General features: G+C 40.3%; 1 protein-coding gene across 2 annotated transcripts in view; it reads left to right on the plus strand.

Moving 5' to 3' along the window:
- Positions 1 to 22,344, plus strand: part of CSRNP3 (cysteine and serine rich nuclear protein 3) — a 132,649-nt gene that overhangs the window by 13,084 nt on the left and 97,221 nt on the right. For both annotated transcript variants that reach the window (XM_038751804.1, XM_038751805.1), the window contains exon 3: positions 17,750 to 17,840. The gene's annotated coding sequence lies outside the window, so the exon portion shown is untranslated. The remainder of the gene's footprint in view (positions 1 to 17,749; positions 17,841 to 22,344) is intronic.

Here is a 22,344-nt window from a genome sequence, read left to right on the forward strand (position 1 = left end):
CGGGTACAACCTCAGGTTCTCCCCCCCAATTCCCCCTACCCTACCTCCTTCCCCTCCCCACAGCACCTATATATATTTTTGTACAGATTGATTACTCTATTGATTTTACTCGTACATACTGACTATTCTATTTATTTTATTTTATTAATATGTTTTGTTGTCCGTCTCCACCTTCTAGACTGTGAGCCCGCTGTCGGGTAGGGACTGTCTCTAGATGTTGCCAACTTGTACTTCCCAAGCCCTTAGTACAGTGCTCTGCACACAGTAAGTGCTCAATAAATATGATTGAATGAATGAATGAATGCTTTACCCACTAAGCCATGCTGCCTTTCTGTAAAAGAGTTACAGCCAAAGGTGATATTTTTTTTAATTGATGACACGTTTGAGGGGACAACCCTGCTCTTTCAAAAGAGGAAGTTGCTTGCACCTCAAAGGTGTGTAAAAGTAATGTCAGTCCAGTAAGTGTGGTTTGCTGTTTGCAGTGTATTTGTAGTTGCCTGTGACTTTCTGATAAAGTGATAAACCATCTGCTCATCTGTTTCCCTTCCTGTGGTTCCAGGAACCTTTACACAAACCCAGCACCGCAAGAGGTAGAAGGAAGGAGGTACTGACCCCCTTAGATAAAATACCATGGAGGGCAAGGATATTGTGATAATCCCCAGATCAACAGCAAGTCTCATCAACATAACACCCATCCTAAGCAATTTTGCATTTAAATCCATCCACGGAACTTAATGCGTATATGTCTAGTCATGTATTTTTTCCCCATCCATTTCATCCATATATATTCTTGTTACTACCAGTTACATTCCTCCTGCTCCCACTAGAGTCACTTCTCTCATAACGCGTGTTAGGAATAGAACACTATTGGAGAATTAGGGACCATTTTTCCGGCAACACAACAAAACCGGCTGTGTGCCTGGTACACAGCTTCAGTCAGGGCATACGCATTGCAATGTAAGTATTAACGCCGGGTTCATCAAGAATGTATCCACTGCATTACCAGAGAAATGAGAATATTTGTAAATTATTTATATAAGGTAGTCTTTGTTATTAGATTTTGAGCTCCTTATGATTAGAGAGAGCATGTCATTAGCTTCTATCGTGTACTCCCCAAAACTTAGCTTGGTTCAGTACCCTACATATATTGGCATGCTCTAGGTACTATTTATTATTAGTTGAGAAGGGGGGAATACTTGCAGTCAATATTTCTCTTCTCAGGCCCTCTTTGTGCTTTTTCTGCCATTCTCTCCCTGTCTCTGGACCTTGTCTCTTTCTTTCATTGCACACCCCAATTCTCTCCCCACTTCTCTCTTTTTCCCCTTCATGCTGTCTCTGCTCTTCCCACTTCACACCATCCCCTCTCATCCCCTTTCATTCTCTTCTTGCTTTTGTGACTTGTTTTGATTCAAAAAGAATGACAGACCATTTACTCTCCAGCGCAATATGTAAATCTTTTTAGGTGCCCCGAAGCACATTATTCCTTTGGCATCTGAGTAATATTTCAAAGGTCATCTGTAAAGGGATGTTAAATGTAGGAAGAGGGTTTTTTTCCCACATAACCATAGTTCCTTTGAGCACTGTTTATCCGGGGAATAGTACGGGATTATTATTTTTTCTTGACCTGGCACTCCCTGTTAATATCTGGAATTACATTGAGAGTGTCTTCATTGTGGCAATTCCATTGACTTTTTTACCCCCTCACCTTTCCCAACAGCAAAGGCCGGGCATATTTTGTTTTGTATCTATACTACCTGTCTCTGTAATTTTTTAAAAAATTCAAACCTTAAAAAAAAGAAAAGGTTGAAGTGATGCTTGTTTGTTAGTAGTTTAAGCCTTTCCAATGTCCTTGTCTTTCAGATGATAGAGGCAATTTTTCATTTTGTGTGGGCGAAGGAGATGGTAGTCTTGAGGATGAGCACCTGCAGTGTCTTGAATTCACATCCCATTCATGTAGTATTGGTGGATGGGAGAGCTATGTTGATATAAGGATCTTGTCTGCATTGATACATGTAAGGCTCTGGATGTCCCTTCAGTGGCAAAAAAACATCCTGAATAGGAATGTGTAATCAAGCGCTTAGTACAGTGCTCTGCACACAGTAAACGCTCAATAAATATGATTGAATGAATTTCTTTCTTGCTTGTATTCATCCCTTGCCTCCACAGAAGATACTTGTTTTGAAAACTGGCTTCCTTGAGACCCTACCTAATGTAAGCCCTGGTTTCAGGAATAATGAAATCAAGGCACTCTCCCATCTCTTTAATGCTTCTTTCTCTCTCTCAAAAATTTTTAGTAGCATTCGTTAAGTGTTTACTATGCACCAAGCACTGTACTAAGCACTGGGGCTAGATACAAGCTAATCAGGTGGGACACAGTCCACGTCTCACATGGGACTCACAGTATTAATCCCCATTTTACAGAGGATGGAACTGAAGCACAGAGAAGTGAAGAGATTTGCCCAAGGTCACACAGCAGAAACATGGCAGAGAGGAATTAGAACCCAGGTTTTATCCACTAAGTCACAGTTTTTAGCAACCAAATGTCAGTAGCTTTTCCAGTACTTCGTCAGTTGTTCAATTAATTTCTCCATTAGAAATTTTAAAGATGCCTGTTATTTTGAAATTGACTTTTCCTTTAAAAAATCAATTGCAATTTTCCCTATGCAAAATTTCCATTCATTTCAATAGGATTTGAATTCACAGAATGACTCTAATGTTTCTTTACCTGAGACATTTACAGTTAGGGCTAAAATTGTTTTCTCAAGGGGTCTGCTGGAGGTGGGTTAATGCAGTCCTGGAAGTAATGAGTTCCTGATCACGACAAGTAATGAGGAAATTTCCCCAAAGGGTAAAGAAGTAGGTGGAGGGGAGGTGAATACACACACAAACTGTAAACAGCTGTCCTGCTGTCTGGTTGGAATAGACCTACTTGCTTTTTCACCTTTACCAGCTTTCAGGGGAGCAACAACCAGAGACTGAGATATTTCAGGCCCTGATACAAAGCAGTAAATTTTGAATAGGCTTTTTAGCAGTGCTACTCTGTGAAATTTGGGGGATTTTCCTGCACTGTTTGCCTAAATTGATATAAAAAGGAATATTGCCAACCTTTAGAGCATTCCATCTCATTGAGAGAAAACTAGGGCGGCCCACCAAATGAGCTGGAATGAAAATGGAAAGAGCTGGTAGTCTCCTGAAGATAGTGTGGGTGAGTTATTTTAAAAACTATTTTCAAACCTGATGTGCCAGGAAGGGGTTATCTTCAGAGGCTAAACATTAATATAAAGTTACCACTTTGGTCCAGCTGGAATGGGATCTAGGAGACGACTAAAACCCATTATATTTTTTTCTGAGATGCTCTAAATTGAACTGGAAAAAATAACTAGGCAGTATGGGTTAACGCAAGGTATTGTGTTTCTGATTTGTTTGACTGTTCCATAGAAGGCATTCATATCATTGGCTGCTAATCAGAGGAGACATGACTACTAAAGTCAAAATTGTGGCCTCAATCAATCAGACATTCAAAAATGATGGATTTCTCTGGGTGACCATGTGTAACCTGTTTGAGGAAAGTAAAGTGCCAATCTTGACTCTCATCGGTTTATGATAACCACATTACAATAAAAGATCAGTGGGCCAAATAAACCTGGGGGTGGTGGTGGGGAAGCAGCATAGCCTTGTAGATAAAGTGGGGGCCTGTGTTCTAATCCTGGCTCCATCATTTGCCTGTTGTGTGATATTGGGCACGTCTCATAACTTCTCTGGACCTCAGTTTCCTCAACTGTAAAATGGGGATTCAGCCCTGGTTCTTCCTCCTACTTAAGACTGTGAGCCCTATGTGGGAAAGAGACTGTATCTAGACCAGCACTTAGTATAGTGTTTGAGGCCTAGTAAACACTTACCAATACCATAAAAAAATTGAATTTACCTTTCCAAACACATGGTCGCCACGCTACAGAAAAGGGCAGATTCCCTGCTTTGTCACCACTATCGAAGCATCTTCTAGCAATAACAATTGTTCTACACTTATTCCAAGAAAATTGGTTTGCTTTCGTTGTGTACATCTGTTTGAGAGCATGATGTTACTGAGAAAACAAGCGAAATGGGGTTGGCCCTGAGCTGTGATTCTAAGCAGCAAGAAACACTTATGGTTATACTTCACTCACTTTACACTGAAGCACTTGTAATTTCCATTTAAACAAGAAGAGAAAATGCCGAGCAGTATTAACAGGCCGTCTTTTCATCTACTTATTTGTCCATCGTTCATATTCCAGTGTAGGGATAAAAGCCAAATGTTTCTGGCTTTGAAAATTCTCCCACCTAGTCACCACTGGTGAGTGGCTTTTCTATCTTGGGGCCCTTGCTGCTGACTGATTGAAAACAGTGGCTTTGTTGTGCTTTGCCATGTAGATAATCCTTTGTTTGGAGACCCACTTTTTATACAGATTTTTGAGCGCCACGGAAGTGCGACTCTAAATTCATTTTGAAATTAAAATTAGCACGTGCCAGGATGTTTAGTGAAACGGAGGGCAGATCCACATCCCACAAAATGTGTGATAATTACACCGATCAGCAGGGTGTTCATTAGCATTTTCAGAACCTACTACAAGAAGCTGTGTCAATTAGAAAGCAGAATGTGATTGTTCAAAATAGAGCCTTTTCCCAAGGATTTCAGGATCTTGGGGCTTACTCTTTGTGGGTGGGGAATGTGTCACTTGTTTTCTTGTACTTCCTAACTTCCTACTACAGTTCAGCACATCTAGTAAGTGCTCGATAAATGCTACTATTACTGCTTCTGCCCCCTCTAGACCGTAAGCTCGTTGTGAACAGGGATTGTGTTTGTTACATTATTCTTTTGTACTCTCCCAAGCGATGAGTACAGTGCTCTCCACACCATAAGCGCTCAGTCAATATGTGTGAATGACTTACTAGTATATATAGTTGTCCTTCATATTTGAAGAAGACAACAGTGACATTGAAGCTCACTGATGAGTGTAAATGTGGTTGTAAAGATCAACATGGGATTCCCGGTTCCGGCCACTCGACATTGGCATACTTGGCACTGTTTACTCTTTTGTCTGTTAGCACAATACCGTAAACACATCATTATCAAAACTCCAGTTTCCCATATCTAGTATTTAGTCAGTACTATTGCAGGTGAAACTTGAAATTTCAGGTGTACTTCATAAAGTGCAGAGGCCTATTAATAATGTTTAAATTTTTAGTTAGTGATTCAAAGATTTTCATTTGACAGCTTAATTTATTTAAAAAGAAATCTTAGAGCTTTCCCATCTTGCAAGTTCCTTTGTGAAAAATAAAAATGCCATTTTGTCTTTGTCTAGTGGTGACCAAAGGCAAGAAATGCCAAAACCATCTGTGAAACTTCTTAAGTGTGAAAAGGAACTGTATTTCAAAAAGTATGTGATTAAAATACTACTAGCCTTCTGAAAAGTGCTATGATCTTCAGACCAAGGTTTGAATTTCCTTGGGATGGAGAAGAGTGGAGGTTATCAAGAATATTGACTAGCTTTACCCATGTTGTTGACTGTGATTTAAAAAAAACCCCCCAAAACCCCTCAGTGCCTCAAGGAAATGCCCTGGTATTTCTCAATAGATGTTTAAATTCATTGCACAAATCCAGCAATCTGATGCTTTCTGACAGCTTGATGTTAAGTGTGTGTGTATGCAAGATAGAATTCAAGCTAGTCCAGTTTAGACAGCCAGTTGGTAATTTTTTCTAAATGTACTGTGAAAGGTAACCCTCTCACTACTGGACTGATGTATCTTAACTGGACAGATCGCGCACACTTCACTTATAGAGGGTTGTGAGCTTATGCCATATGTTTATTTGGCTGCATAAATTAGAATAATAAGTCTCAGAATCCTTTTTAAGAATTCAAACCTTGAAGTGGTTAATCCTGCTTTTCTTTTAGTTATCATTTAATTTCTAGAGTAGGAAAGAATGTTCGGTGAACCAAAATTTTAACTCAATCTCAGAGTGCTCGTATTTGTTTTTCTGATCTATCTTGGTGACCAAGCACTAATGGCTAATGCAGATGCCTGGCCCAAGTTTATTTTTCTCTGCTCATTGATTAATCTGATTTGCATTTCTTGGGAGTTCAATGGAAAATTTATGTAACTTAGTGTATGTAATAGGCTCTTAGGCCATTTCAAGATCTTGAGTGAATTTTTCCAATGGTCTCTGATTCATACGTCACAATTTTCACAAACTTCGTGAAGCATTTAAAAAATCTGAAGTTAAATTCTTTGGAAGATTATTAGAGACTACTCAGAAAGCTAGGCTTTTTGGTGGTGCTCAAATGGAAGACAATAATAACCATGACACACTGGGGTCCTGATCTGGATACTATGTTAGATATAATTATATCATAATTAGAAAATAATGAGATTCAAAGCTTCAAATGCTGGTGAGATGAGATACCATAATCACGGTAAAAAAAAAAAAAAATCAAGACCAAAATCATTACCGGGAAGTCTTGGCAATGAATGCTTAACTGCAGGAGGCATTTGAGAAGTGAACTCTTCTACTTCTGTCTGATGCTGTCCTCACTGGCTGCAATTGGCTCGCTGCTAGCTCCAAGATCTGAGCCTGGTGAAAGTCTTGGCACCAGGCCTGACCCAGAACAGCTCCCCTAGAATTTTCCAGGTATGCCATTGGGCTGGGCTGGCCCCGTATAAAAAAATGCACAAGTGTTTACTTTTTGCATCTCACTGAAGAAATTGTACTTGTTTCCAAAGAGTTGCAAAGAGAAGCAACATTGCCTAAAGGATAGAGCACAGGCCTGAGAGTCAGAAGGACCTGGGTTCTAATCCCGGCTCTGCCTCTATGTGACCCTGGGCAAGTCACATAACTTCTCTGTGCCTCAGTTACCTCATCTGTAATATGGGAATTAAAACTCTGAACTTCATGGGGGACAAGGGACTCCCCCTCGTCCCCCTCTCCATCCCCCCCATCTTACCTCCTTCTCTTCCCCACAGCACCTGTATATACGTATATATGTTTGTACATGTTTGTACATATTTCTTACTCTATTTTACTTGTACATATCTATTCTATTTATTTTATTTTGTTAGTATGTTTGGTTTTGTTCTCTGTCTCCCCCTTTTAGACTGTGAGCCCATTATTGGGTAGGGACTGTCTCTATATGTTGCCAACTTGTACTTCCCAAGCACTTAGTACAGTGATCTGCACACAGTAAGCGCTCAATAAATACGATTGATGATGATGATGATTGGCTTGTATCCACCCAAGTGCTTAGTACAGTACCTAGCACATAGTAAGTGCTTAACAAATATTATTATTATTGTTATCATTATTCCAAAAGGAGTCTTTTAAGAATAGCAGTGTGATATTCCAAGTGTATTATGTCTGCCCTTGAAACTATAACTTTTAATTTTGTGACTGTTAGTGCATTTAGATACTTCAAAATAATGTTGAAAATATGTGGGATTTGAGGAGTGCTTAACTTAATAGTCATGGGATTTAGCTCTAGAAAAATACAAAATAGTGACATTCTCCCCAATTTTTTCTTTAGAAGGTCCCTGTAAAAATGGTTGATTTCCTGAGAGATTTTCTGTTATGCTATTGCTATGTCATGACTGACTTTCCACTTTTATCTGTTTCCATGGCAACCATAATTTGGGACGGGAGAAAGTGGTAGTACATCCATTTGTGGGTAAAGAGAAATGCTTGCCTGTCAATGGAATTGATTAGGTTGACCATTGCGTTCTCATTAATCAGGACTCATAGTTAGCAGGGCCCCTCTGAGTACATACTTTTGGTCTCATCAGGGAGCTGCCCACATTCATCAGTTTTGCAGCCAGAATGAGGACATCGTGGGGAATTTCAGTGACACACAAGGTTCGGTTACTGAATTTTTTCTTTTAGCCTAAAGCAATGAGCCTATGAGGCAAATCTTGCATACAAACTGAAGAGTTCGTTTCATTTTTTTTTCTCCCACGGTACTGATCGTATACTCAGAACCAGAAGAAGATGGCAGAGTTAAGGCAGGGTGGCAACCTGATTGGGCTGGGCCAGTTAGTAGATTTAGCAAGTTAAGCTCTTTATGGTCAGGGAATGTGTCTGCTAACTCTCTTGTACTCTCGTAAGTGCTTAGTACGGTGATCTGCACATAGTAAGGGCTCAGTAAATTCTGTTGATTGCAGTATTCATTCATTCATTTTGTATTTATTGAGCACTTACTGTGTGCAGAGCACTGTACTAAGCGCTTAGAAAGTTCAATTTGGCAACAGATAGAGACAGTCCCTACCCAACAATGCTCACAGTCTAGAAGGGGGAGACAGACAACAAAACTGTAGAACCCATTTGTTTGATACAAATATGTTGATATAGATTTAGAGGAGATCCTTGTTAGTCTGAGTCTATAATAAATACGTTTTGTGGAAAAATTGATTTTTGATTAGTTCATGGTTTTGGCCAAAATTCTCCATAGGCCCAGCTGAGGGCCAACAAAACACTAACTGTGGCTGTGCTGTGTGATTGGGCAAGTTGTTTTGGAGTCACAAACCACTAACCACCCCCTTCAGACACCAGGGATCCCAGTTTATAGCACATGAGTGTGTGTGAAAGAGAGTCTGTCTGTATTCCACTCTACTTTCCTTTTTCTCCATCTCCTTGTCCTGCTCAATTCCTGATTCTCTGTTTCTCAGATGGTTTGGGTGTCTTCAGGTCATAGTGCAGCCCACTGGTTTGGGAAGCCTGTGGGGGACAATAGAGAGGCCAGTATCTAGAGCTGTCTTCCATCAGTTATGTGACTTACAGGTCAGTCATGAAGCCTGTCTCACAAATCTGTCGCTTTCTGTACCCTAACCTTGGGTCTGCCAGGTGAACGGTTTCACTTGAGATCAGAATACTGTTTGCTGAGCCACTTTACATGGGTTCTTAACGATGCTGGGAACGTTAGGAAAGTTAAGCCTCTGGTGGAACCCATTACCTTTCGTTTTCAGTATTTTTAATAATAATAATAATAATAATAATAATAATGATGGCCTTTGTTAAGCGCTTGCTGTGTGCCATGCACTTTTCTAAGCGCTGCGGGGAATACAAGGTAATCATGTTGTCCCACATGGGGCTCACAGTCTTAATCTCCATTTTACAGATGAGGTAACTGAGGCCCAGTGAAGTGACTTGCCCAAGGTCACACAGCTGACAAGTGGCGGAGCCGGGATTAGAACCCACGACCTTTGACTCCCAAGCCCGTGCTCTTTCCACTGAGCCACGCTGCTTCTCTAATTGCCCTGCACTTCATCTTCCATTTTATTATAAAGTCTAGTGCCGAGAACCATTTGCATTAGTTCCTTTTGGTTTTTAACACTTCATTTTTATGCCTGCAGACTCTAAAAGTGAAGCAATCATAATAATAATAATGGTGGCATTTGTTGAGTGCTTACTCCGAGCCGGGCACTGAACTAAGCACTGGAGTGGATACAAGCAAATTGGGATGGACACAGTCCCTATCTCATGTGGGGCTCACAATCTCAAGCCCCATTTTACAGATGAGGTAACTGAGGTACAGAGAAGTGAAGTGATTTGCTCAAGGTCACTCAGCAGACAGAGTTGGGATTAGAACCCCTGACCTTTTGATTCCAAGGCCCATGCGGTATCCAGTACACTATGAAGGGATATCTCATCCTCTCTTTTATCAAGCTTTTCAAAGCTTTTTGGTTTGTGTTCCCAACCAGGTGAGAAGATTTCCTTGTTTTAAATCTATTTGTTCTAACTGAGCTAAAAATGACTTCCCATGAGATGTGGCGTATCTAGATCTCAGTGGTGAATGAGGTCCTTAGCTATGTATAAGTGTGTGCATGTAATGGGAGAAATCACTCAAGCAAAATAAATTTTCTTCGACTTTATAAGTGGATCATCAGAAAAGCCAGATTTAGTTTTTGGAATTAAATGCAATGAACATTTTTCAGTGATGTTTAATATTCCTCTAATGGTGATAGGAAAAAAAATAAGAGGCTAACTCTTCTGTGGAAGTATGTGTGAATGCTATATCATTAGAGTTTCTCTTTTTCAGGAATCATTTGTAAACCCAAAATTGAGTTCTCTCTACAGGTTGGAGGCATTCTTATTAGGCAAAGTTCATTAATTAACTTTAGATCAAAATATAAATAACTCTAAAATCAATAGAAGTCAAGGTTGTGCCATCGTGGCTTAGTGGACAGAGCAAGAACCTGGGTTCTAATCCCTGCTTGGTGCCCTTAGGCAAGTCACTTAACTTCTCCGTGCCTCAGTTTTCTCATCTGTAAAATGGTTTTCATCCTACATAGACCGTGAGCCCCATTTGGGACATGGGCTGTGCCTGACATGATTATCTAATAGTTATCTCAGTGCTCCATACAGTGTTTGGTATATAGCACTTAAATATTATTTAAAAAGGAAAACTGCTTATAGAAACTCTGTATAAGTAAACCCTGCATAAAGAAACCTACCACGTCGTGAAGGTTTGATTCCACATTAAGGACATAGCCTCCCTCTTGTTCCAAATGCAACTTTTATGTTTCCTGATGGAGATTAGGGCCACCAGATTTGGACAAGAATACATCCATCTCTCTCCCTCCCTAGATCAGAGCAATACAGAAGTAAATCTACAAGCTGGAGACTTCCCTTTGTTTGCCTCTGGTGTTTGGCGGGGAGTTAAACTCTCCCCTAGGAGGAGGCGTCTAGTACCTTTCCCAGTCCCCAATGCACAGTGGATAGATCCCAGGCCTGGGAGTAGAAGGTCATGGGTTCAAATGCTAGCTCTGCCACTAGTCTGCTGTGAGGCCTTGGGCAAGTCACTTCACTTCTCTGTGCCTCAGTTAAACTGTGCTGTCAGTTATCTGTAAAATGGGGATTATGACAGGGACTCCCCAGCACTTAGTACAGTGTCTGGCATACAGTGAGTGCTTAACAAATATCAGAGTTATTATTATCTTTTAATGGTAGCTCTTAATAGGCATGGATTTGATTCTCTTTTCAGAGTCCATTTTGATAGCATGGCAATCAGTCAATTAATTGCATTTATTGAGTGCATGCTGTGTGCCAAGCACTGTAATAAGCGCTTGGGAGAATTCAATATAATAGAGAGTTGGTAGACATGTTCCCTGCCCACAATGAGCCTACAGTCCAGAAGGATGTTTGTCATAATAGGGAAATTACAGCACTTGACTCTCAGCACACACTGGTTTACATTTTCAGTTCAATTCAGTTGTATTTACTGAATGCTTGCCATGTTGAAAGCACTGTACTAAGCACCTGGGAAAGTACAATATAATAGTAAACAAGCACCTTCCCTGCCCACAGTGAGCTTACATTTTGTTCCTGGACCCCCCTGGGATGGATATGCAGATATAGTTATAGTTCACGCAATAAAATACTGAGCCTGATTCCATCAGTGCTTCATTACACCCAGATAGCATGGAAGAAGCATTAACTCTTTCAAAACCACTAGGGAATGGTCTGCATTGTTACAGTATATACAGCAATTCCGTAAATGGTTAGTCAGTCAATCAATCAATCAATCGTATTTATTGAGCGCTTACTGTGTGCAGAGCACTTTACTAAGCGCTTGGGAAGTACAAGTTGGCAACATATAGAGACAGTCCCTACCCAACAGTGGGCTCACAGTCTAGAAGGGGGAGACAGAGAAGAAAACCAAACATATTAACAAAATAAAATAAAATAAAATAGTCCCCTGATGGTCTAAACTAGCAAGTGATCCAGTGTGCCCAATATACATCTGTACTTGGCATTAACTTTAGCCCTGAGAAAATCAAGGGATAATTGCCTTTCCTTCATTGTAAAACACTGTGGAAATGAGTGCTGAAGTTAAAGAGTGTGAGTTATTTTCACAATTTAATATTTTATATAGAGAGTGAGTATCACTTCTTTTGGTATTTAAGCGCTTATCATCTGCCAGGCACTGTACTTAGCACTGGGGTAAATACAAGGTAATTGGGTTGGACACAGTCCCTGTCCCATGTGGGGCTCACAGTCTTAATCCCCATTTTACTGATGAGATCACTGAGGCACTGAGAAGTGAAGTGACTTGCTCAAGTTCACACAGCAGACACTGGTGGCTCAGGGATTAGAACGCAGGTCTTCCTACTCCCAGGCCCGTGCTTTGTCCACTAGGCCACGTTGCCTCTCACTTGTTCACTGTAGTACTGATTGTTAGCTCCATGAGGGCAGGGATCGTGTCTACCAACTCTACTGTCCTCTCACAAACACTTAGCTCAGTGCTCCCCATACAGTAAGCACTCAAGAAATACCACTGATTGGAAAAAATCTGTTCCATCAACTATCTCTCTATCTCTTCCAGTTGACCAGTGAACTTACCCATTCTAAATCATGGACCATCATTGTCCCCTCTTTGTATTTTAAACAAAGCCAGTGGAATTTCAGTGGCATCTGCAGGGTTTGACTCAGTCAGGTAAACCACTGAACTTTTACGGAATCTCCTTACTTCCATGTTCAATGTCAAATCTCACAAAACCTGTCTCTTGCTTCTGTGCTTCCTCAGAAGCAAATGACTTCAGTGTTAGGTCCAAGTAAACATGCTATCTTATTAATAATGATTTGTGTTAAGAAAACGTACTATGTGCCAACACTGTACTAATGCAGGTACAAGATAATCAGTTAAAACACAGACCCAGTTCCACATGGGGCTCACAATCTGAGAGAGGGAAGAGAACAAATATTTAATCTCCAGTTTATAGATGAGGAAACCAAGGCAAATAGAAGTTGTGATGCTTGCAGTTAAAGCAAAAGAAAAGCAGAGGTGTCCAGAATCTTCTACTCCCTTGCTATTAGGCACTGTTCCCTATTTTTCCTTATTTCCCCTTCAGTAGGTAGTATTTTACCTGGGCCCCACTTTGCTGAGGTGAAGAGGAGACTAGAACAAACCTCTGTAGGCTAGTGAGTGTTTCAGATCAATGTTGAAATAATTCCCAAAGCCGGTGACCTCAAGGATTGGCATACCCATGGTGTTTTGTTTTCTAATTCTGTGAAGTGTGCCAAAATGCATAAATGCACATTCCAGTAGCTTGGGGTGGAGGTAACCGATTCACTCAGCTCCTGATCACAAAAGCTAGTGGTAGGCAGGTGCATTGATTTGCACCCTGGTTTGCAGTCTGATTTACAGATGTCAGGAATCAAAGGAACACAAAATTGCCTTCTTACCGCTCAGAGGAAGAGCAGAGACACTTGGGTGTAATAATGTAAGACCATTACCGGCGCCGGTGCTATTCCTGACTGAGCTATAAATAGGTTTCTTTCAGTAGTGTAGTGCACATTTCAAAACCACTACATCTATTTAGTTTCCCATCTCTGGGTAACAGAATTTTCTGGTGCTTCTTTAGCATATTTTTAAAATGTTCATTCATTCATTCAATCATATTTATTAAGCACTTACTGTGTGCAGAGCACTGTACTAAGCGCTTGGGAAGTACAAATTGGCAAAACCAAGCACCATGGCCAGGTACTTTTAACCCATCAAAGCTGCTTCTGTTTAAAAAAAAATCATTTCAAATGAGCTTTAGTACTGATTTTATTCATTGCTCTAAAGTATACGGTGCAATTTAACATGAGTGATAGTAATGTCCACTACTCGTTGTTTCCAAACTCCAAGAGCATCTTGGGAGATTCCAAGAAGAATTCACTTCTACTTCAGATTGTAGTTAACATTTTAATTCTAAAATCTTTCTCCAGAGTTAAGCAGAAAGGTTTTCTAGAGTTCAGAAAGTGTAATTGTCATTACTATTAAAACAGTGCTGGGTAAAACAGAGTACATAACACCTCTATCCAAAAACAGTGATAACAATGTCCCCAGTTTTACCCAACAGTGTTTTAATTGATAGTGGAGTGAAATTTCAGTTTTCTGGAACAGTGTGGGATTTAAGGACAGATTCCAGAAAATAAAGTTCATTTTTAACCCATTGTAATTTAACCAGAGGAGACACATAAGATTAGGGCCTTTGATTCTCCAAAATGGGGACCCACAGATAAGCATAGATTATCTGGACAGCATCCTCACACTTGGCATAGTAATTGATGTGCCCCAATCCAAAAGATCCCAGGTTTCTGTTGCCACAAAGTCAGAAACCCAGGGCACTGTATTGAGCATTTCTGCGGTCTTGATGACCATCAAAATTGGTCATCTTCGGTTTTCTGGGTTTGCAGAATCTGAATGTAGAATTTTTTTTTCTGAATCCAAGTTGTTTACTGCTTAATAAGGTAGGCTGAACTTTTTGTGTGTAGCTTTAACTGATTATTATGGATCGGGCACAGTTGTGTCGGCATGAAACCAAAATTTGGCTGGTAATGTGTGAGAAGCCATAAATTTAACAAATCACATCACAGAGGAGAAAGCACTCTCAACGGTAAGTCAATTAGTTACCAATTCTTCAAGAAAATGGGGGCTGTCAGGAAAGCACTAGAAACTCAGTCGAGGCTTTATTCAGTCATTCCCACCCTGCAGGTCAATGATTGTGTGGTTTTAATGTGGCATCTGGCAAAACTGTCTATCATAACAATTAATGTACGAAGAAGCCCTGAGCTGCTTTAGTGAAAGATGTTTGAACATATGTACCTATGAAGAGATTTCCTCCCTGAAACGCCTTTCAAGGACAGCAGTTTGATCATCCTTAAGTCTATTTTCAGTTCTCTGAGGAGCCTTCAGTAAGATTATGTTGTCTGCCATAGTCTGAGGAAATGGGTGCATTCCCAGGATCACTTACATAAATCCTGCCTACTAAATCCTGGCAATGACCTTGTATTTTCCCTAAAAGCGGAGGATCCCCAAAATTTATTTAGAATCTTTAACAGCTTCACTCAATATTTGAAAAAGCTCTTTAAACAGAGTCTCCAAACCACTCCAGAGTCAATCGGCTGCCAACCTCTTGGAGTCACCACCTGTTAAGAGGCTGATGCGGAGAAGGCACTCAGAGGGCCGGTAATGTTTGGTGCCGTCTTCCAGCCACACATTTATTCAGTGGAAGTGAATTTTAACTATTTTCAAAGACAACTGGGCCTTCTTCTCTTCGGAAGAAGCTGAAAATGGATGATGAGAGATAGGAAAATTATGGTCAATGCTGATTGCATCAAAACCATGATATCTCGGTCTCTTTGTCTCTGCTAAAGAAAACCTTTCTTGCATGGAACTGTTTACAGTTTTACTTCTACAACTTATTGTGTAGTTTGTGGTATCTTTTTTTAGCTATGGGTATGGGTCTGGGAAACAGAAGACCTGGGTTTTAATCCCAGTTCTGCTATTCACCTGCTCTGTGAACTTGGGGAAGTCATTTAACATCTCTGTTCCTTGGTTTCATCATCTGTGAAATGAGGATTACATACCTAGTCTTCCTCCTGCTTAGACTGTGAGTACCACGTGGGAGAGGGACTGTGTCTCACCTGGTTATCTTGCCTCAGGGTTTCATACAGTAAACACTTAACAAATATTATTATTAACACTGGTCCTTTTGAGTTTTTCAAATTGTTGCAGGAGATGTAGTTATGGGCAGCTAGCATTTGTAATAATTGCCCTTAAATGCAAATGTAGGAAGTTCAATCTATGGGGAATTTTTATCTTTTTTAAATTATTCAAGATGTAACAATGTAGTAATCAGTGACTGCTTTCTCACTATGAAAACAGGGTCAGTCTCTTGTACTCACTCCCTCATTTCCTTGAATTCTTGGCTTTTTCCATTGTCCTCCAAAGCAAATGTTGCTTCCGTTGATTGCAGGCATTTTAATTATGCAGTGTTGCATTTCAATAGTCCTCTGAAATGAAAATTCAATTAAATTATTGTACAGAAATTACAATAGCTACTTTACGACTTTAGAAATAGAGTCTATACATTTTCCAGGCTTTCTCAAATAACTTGATCACCCACTGGGGACAATGCTTTTTTTACTCTTAAGCAACTAAGGATATGGTCTGCTTTGAAGAATTTGGGCTTATAGTTTCAGGCAGGCTTCCGGGGGGTTACCGAGGGAACACAGCCAGGGAAAGAGGCTACCCTGGGCACTTTGGAAAGAGGGACGGAAAGTGTTTTGCAAGTGTCCTTCTACCTCAGCCTGTGACCTGCCTCCCCCTGATTCATACTCAAGGCCACCTTCAAATTGTCACGGGAGCGGCTTCCAAGGCCCTCCCAATACATGAGAAAAAATCCTGAAGCCAAGTACTAGGCTGATGATAGGGTGGGGTCCCTCAGACAGTCTGGTCTGTCATCTGTCTTGAATGAGGCCTCCTTGCTGCTGAGGCCAATCTGGCTGCAGAGAACAATTACCCATGCCTGGAGCACATTCTGCTTCTCTGAGAGCCGCAGAGACGATGTATTCAGCCCGTTACAATCAGTCAGTGGTATCCATTGAGTGCTTACGGTGTGCAGAGCACTATACGAAGAGCTGGGGAGGGTCCAGTACAGTAGAGTTGATAGATATGATCCTTGCCCTTAAGGAATTTACAATCTAGTGAGGAAGCAGACTCTAAAATAAATTACAAACGGGAAAGTAGCAGAGTATATGATAATAATAATGGCATTTATTAAGCGCTTACTATGTGCAAAGCACTGTTTTAAGCACAGGGGAGGTTACAGGGTGGTCAGGTTGTCCCGGGGGGGCTCACAGTCTTAACCCCCATTTTACAGATGAGGTAACTGAGGCCTAGAAAAGTTAATTGACCTGCCCAAAGTCACACGGCTGACAATTGGCGGAGCCGGGATTTGAACCCACAACCTCTGACTTCCAAGCCCGGGCTCTTTCCACCGAGCCGCGCTGCTTCTCAGCGTGGATATGGATATCCATATTCTCAAATATGGATTTATCCCTACCCGCTGTGGGCCTGGAGTGGGACTATCAAAGTACTTCCTCTTGAGTGATATAATACAAACCCTGCTTCCTCTCCCACCTTCTTCAGAGATTGTACTTTACTGTACTCTCCCATGCACTTAGTACAGTGCTCCTCACAATTAGGTGCTCAATAAATGCTGATTGATTGGGAGAGATGTGTATGTGTGTATGCGTATATAGGCTGATTCTTACCCCAAATCATGTTAAGTGCTGGTTTGGATAATTGGAAGTATGGAAACAGGGACCATATCCAGGTTCATCATAAACTCTTGCTGAAACACCTTTAATGAGCCTTGTCAACATATGCCTGGAGCTGCTGGGGAGGGGAGAAGGGGATGCATTTTAGATGCGGAGCTCCTTGTTTTCCACCTCTGTCCATCAGTGGCTTAGACTGATTAGCTGGACTAAGCAGTATTTATAATATATGTAGAAAAGCAGCAGGGCCTAACAGATAGAGCATGGGCCTGGGATTCAGAAGGACCTGGGTTCTAGTCCCAGCTCTGCCACATGTCTACTGTGTAACCTTGGGTAAGTCACTTAACTTCTCTGGGCCTCAGTTACCTCATTTGTAAAATGGGGATTAAAAATGTGTCTAACTTGATTAACTTGTATCTACCCCAGTGCTTAAAACAGTGCTTGGCGCATAAAAAGTGCTTTACAAGTACCATTATTATTAGTGGTATATTGCAGAATACATTTTCTAATGGATTATTCTATTTTTAATTAAGCCCCTGTCTTAATCTTTTATCTTGAATTTACCCTAGTGCTTAGCACAATACTTTACATTTAGTAATGCCATAACTACAATAATAGTATTAACTCAGTTTTTTGGTGTCACTATTACTGCGCAAAATCCAAACTTATTTTTTTTTCCAGGAAAAATTAAGGAAATATCCACAGATTGAAAACATGGTTTTAGCAGCTTGAAAATCTGCTGGGAAAAACTGGAGTTTGTGAAAAGTGTAAGGTCAGTATTTCAGAAATGATCTCTTTTGATAAGTACTACAAATTCTAATGTCGGTAGTTTGAGAAGGCCATTGTTTTTAGTCCTATTGCTCAGCATCTTTGGTAGTGAATCCACTAAACATATCACTATTCTTTATCTAGATTACTCATTACATTGCCTATTTTCCATTAAAAATTCCCTTATTAAACCATCAGTATTCCATACAAGGTGCCTCCATTTCAATTTTGATCATTTTGATAGGTAGCTGCTTTTTTTAGAGCATGACATTTGAACCAGGGTTTGGTTCCTGTAGGAAAAAAATTCCTGTGCCATAATAGATAATTTTGACTTCAACTGGGAGTTGTGCAAGAAGCTCTGAATAAAAGCTGAAGGTAGATATTATCAGAGGGCTTCAGTCTACTATTCAGGGACTTAGTAAAAGCAAGAAATTTTAAAAGGTGCTTTTGTTCTTTTGGGATGTTCATGGTGGGGGAGGAGGAAAGATTCCGTCTTCACTAGAGCAGGTATTTGATGATTCCCCCACTGATCTGGAAAGCAAATTCTTGGGGGAAAAAAGAAAGACTGAAAAGTTTAAAACCCTAAGGAAACCATATGCAAATAACTGCTGGATGAATGAAGAGGTTGGTAGAGAGATTGAGGGAGTTTTTTTCCCAAACAGAATGTGCTATAAATGGAAACCCAAGATCATCTATTTCTATATCAAATTTTCCCCTTGTGCCTATATGGGTAAATTTTCTGTCCAGCTAAGTGCAAAGCTGGGGAATCTGATACCCCGTTTTGAAAAAAGTGACAAATATACCTCAAGGGTGTGGGGCATTTTGGTTAGTCTGTATGAGTAGAATTGTAGGAGGTTTGGGAGCATCATCTGGAACGACTGCTGAGCTGTTCCCTGACAAAGGGAGACGTCTAGGGAGCCCAGCAAGAAGTGGAACTGCAGCAGCTGGAAAAATCAAGCAAAGCTGCTGTGCTCTCTGCCACTGGATCCCCAGAGATTTATGCCTCAGCAGTCAGTCAATAATATTTCTCGAGCATTTACTGTGTGTATAGCACTGCACTAAGCGCTTGGGAGAGTACAGTACCACAATTAACAGACACATTCCCTGCCCACAAGGAGCTTACGGGTCCTCGAAGGCACAAGTTTCGCGGTCGGTGGGAGGGGTAGCAGCGGTTGGGACCAATTTCTGTTCGAGTCCTGTCTGGCTTGTCTTTGCAAACAACTCAGGCCCTGATGATTCTTTTGTTTGTGAGATGGGGCTGTGAAGGCCAAAAGGGCAAGACGCCTCAGATAAGAGTAAAGAGGTACATTTCCTAAAGCTTGAAAGAGATGCTGTTTGGAATCCAACATCGCTCTCTTCTTTAATGCGCTAGCTGTGACCTGAAGAATCTCACATTAGGCAGAAATGGTGGCATTGTAGAACTTAGGCCTTCACCGATGCAGTGTGTGTGGGAACAACTGTTTTCTTCCAGCACCTCATTGCTTTTCATCCATCAGACACATGTTGTTGGGAGAATGTGCCTTAATTCCTCAACAGTGTCCTAGCCACAATGCATAGTTAAAACATTCATTATAGCAGAACTGACTGTACTCAGTTGCCCTGGAGCCAGTGAGAGCCTTCTGAAATATGCCACCACATGCTCCTCATATAAAAGATTTTAAGAATGTTACTACATGGAAATCAGTCACTGGGTGAAATAATGTGGGAAGTCCATGTAATATATAAACAGACATTACACATTATACATTATCAGGTATAATTCTTAGCAGTATAATCTCACTTCTCCTCCTCACCCCACCCCCAAAGCCTCCTGCTATGCAAAAGTGTCTGAAAGGACCTTTGAATACTTAATGGCTCGTAGTACTTAGTAATTTACAGTGAGTAGAAGAATTGGTTTTCTTGAGTCTGTGGAACAACTTAAATGAAACTAAGTAGAAAACAGATCAGGATGATTTCCTTAATAATTAACTTTAGTAATGATACATAAAATAGTGTCTACAAAAAAACAGACATTTTGTTTGTGTAGTAATCCACAAGATTGTATAATTTAGTATATGCACATGGCAACGCATTATTGGAATATTTAACAGGAATGCTACAAACTTTTAGACAGATCTGTCTTTTTTCAAAGCTTTGTAACAGTTCTTGTAGTACCTGAGAGATATAGCTGCGATTTGTGTCATCTCTTCATCAGAAACAACACCTCCACTTATCACAAATAAGTGAATTATTCATGAATTAGAATAGAGATTTGGGGAACATTTCTTGATATAGAAATCAGTTCTTCTTAATCTACCACACACAGTAATTTACATTTGGTATAGGGAAATCTATCCAGTGATGTGGACCACACTCTTTTCCCAGAAACAATGGCTTCTCATGATTTCTCTATTCCAAGTTTATTAGGTTGGCTGTGTCATGCTGGTGGTTTTGGGGGTCAAATCTCTAGTCCAAGCCCTAAAACTATACTTGTCAACAGTCGTGCATATGACATTTTGATATGGAGTATTGATAAATTCCTTTAGAGTGTTGATTTTTCAAACATGACTTTCTGTAGGTGGCTGGCATTAAAGATGACAGAATTATTACACTTAATTAAGAAAGCTACAGACAGATGCTTAACTTGTGTGTATTTCTGTGAGTAATCAGGCAAAAACTATGCCATCAATGTTGTCTTCCTCCAATTTCTGCTTCATTATGATAATCCAAAAGCTACTGCTTCCGCGTATGATTCTGTGCTAAGCTCTGTACATACTGTTACGTCATATTCCTTGACTTTCTAGTAACTAACTTTTTGAACAGATATTGGCACATACAAATCCTAGCCTGCAACTTCTTCCCCCTCTGTTAGATGCCAGACTACCACTCTCCCACCTTCAAAGCATTACTAAGGTCACATCTCTTCCACGAGTCCTTTTTTTTTTTAAATGGTATTTGCTAAGCACTTACAATGTGTCAAACACTATTCTAAGCATTGGTAAGGTACAAGTTATTTAGGTCAGACCATAGTCCCTGCCCTGCATGGGGCTCACAGTCTAAGAAGGAAGGAGAACAGATATCCCCATTTTACAATTGAGGAAACTAGGGCACAGGAAATTTGTGGCTTGCCCAAGGGCACACAACAAGCAACTTTATTGCTTATTAAGAGTATTAAATTACTCTTAAGCTTAAATGTGAAGGCTTTAGCCTGAGTTGTACATCACTTATAAAAGAGAACCTGAAGTATGTGAAAATATTTTTGACTGCTTTCACGATACCTATTTGGATTGCACACAGCAAGCAATTGGCAGAGCTAGGATTAGAACCCAGGTCCCTCTGACTCTCGGGCCTATGCTCTTTCCAGTAGGCCACACTGCTTCTCCATTTAAGCCCTTTTTCCCCCTAGTTCCCTCTCCCTTCTGGATCACCTGTAACACTTGGATCTGTGACCTCTGGACATTTGATATTAGCCTCACCTGTAACTCCTCAGGTATTTTATATTGTAAATTATTTATATTAATGTCTATCTTCCCCTCTAGACTGTAAGCTCATTTTGGTCAGGGAATGGGCCTGCCAACTCTGTTGGATTGTACCTCTCCCAAGTGCTGTACACTAATACAGTGCTGTGCACATAGTAGGTGCTCAATAAATACCATTTGATGATAAATCCTTAAAAGACTTACTGCCAGCCAGACAAGTGTACAGAGAACAGATGAGTACATAATTAAGACAATGAAGTACCAGTGTTTGATGATATTGAGTAGAAGTTTTGTAAAATAGTATGTTTTGGGTAGGTAGAGAAAGCTTACCATCTCTCCAGATTGTCACAGAAGGCTTCATGAAAAGGTGGGCTTTCTGAAGCACCTCTTCTAGTCTTTTGTCTCCAGAAAATTTGATGTCCTTCATCCCCACTAATATTTCATTCATTTCTTTGAAGCTAATTAAATTTAGGTTAGTGTTTAAGATATGATTAGGTTTCTAGATTGTGAGCCCGTTGTTGTGTAGGGACCGTCTCTATATGTTGCTGTTTTGTACTTACCAAGCACTTAGTACAGTGCTGTGTACACAGTAAGTGCTCAATAAATATGATTGAATGAACGAGTGAATAGCTTCCGACATGATAAAATGTGTCAATTTAGCAGGTTTTATTATGTTACATTGGTAAAAATTTGGCCTGTGAAAGCAGAGCTTTGCTGAAACAACTGTTATTTTCTTCTGCTTCATTTCTGAAGAGAAAATAGATGTTTGTTTTAGATCCCTTCATACACAGCCTTGGAGTTTAAAAAAAAATCAAAAAACCCTAACCAAGGTCTAAACTCCCTTTAAAACGGGCCTTTAAAAGGGGGGAAAACATCCATCTTAATTTTGCACAATATTTCATCGTGAAAAAGTAAAGCTTGCCCTGCAAGAACACGGTCTCCTAATGAGTCCAAGGTTGTAAATGTTCTTCTAATGTCTATTTTGAAGAAGAGCCTTTGGACTGGATTTTATTTTTGAGGGTTTAATTTCCATGTGATTAAAATTCTCAC

This window comes from Tachyglossus aculeatus, chromosome 9 (assembly GCF_015852505.1).
Source record: "Tachyglossus aculeatus isolate mTacAcu1 chromosome 9, mTacAcu1.pri, whole genome shotgun sequence".
Classification (NCBI taxonomy): domain Eukaryota; kingdom Metazoa; phylum Chordata; class Mammalia; order Monotremata; family Tachyglossidae; genus Tachyglossus; species Tachyglossus aculeatus.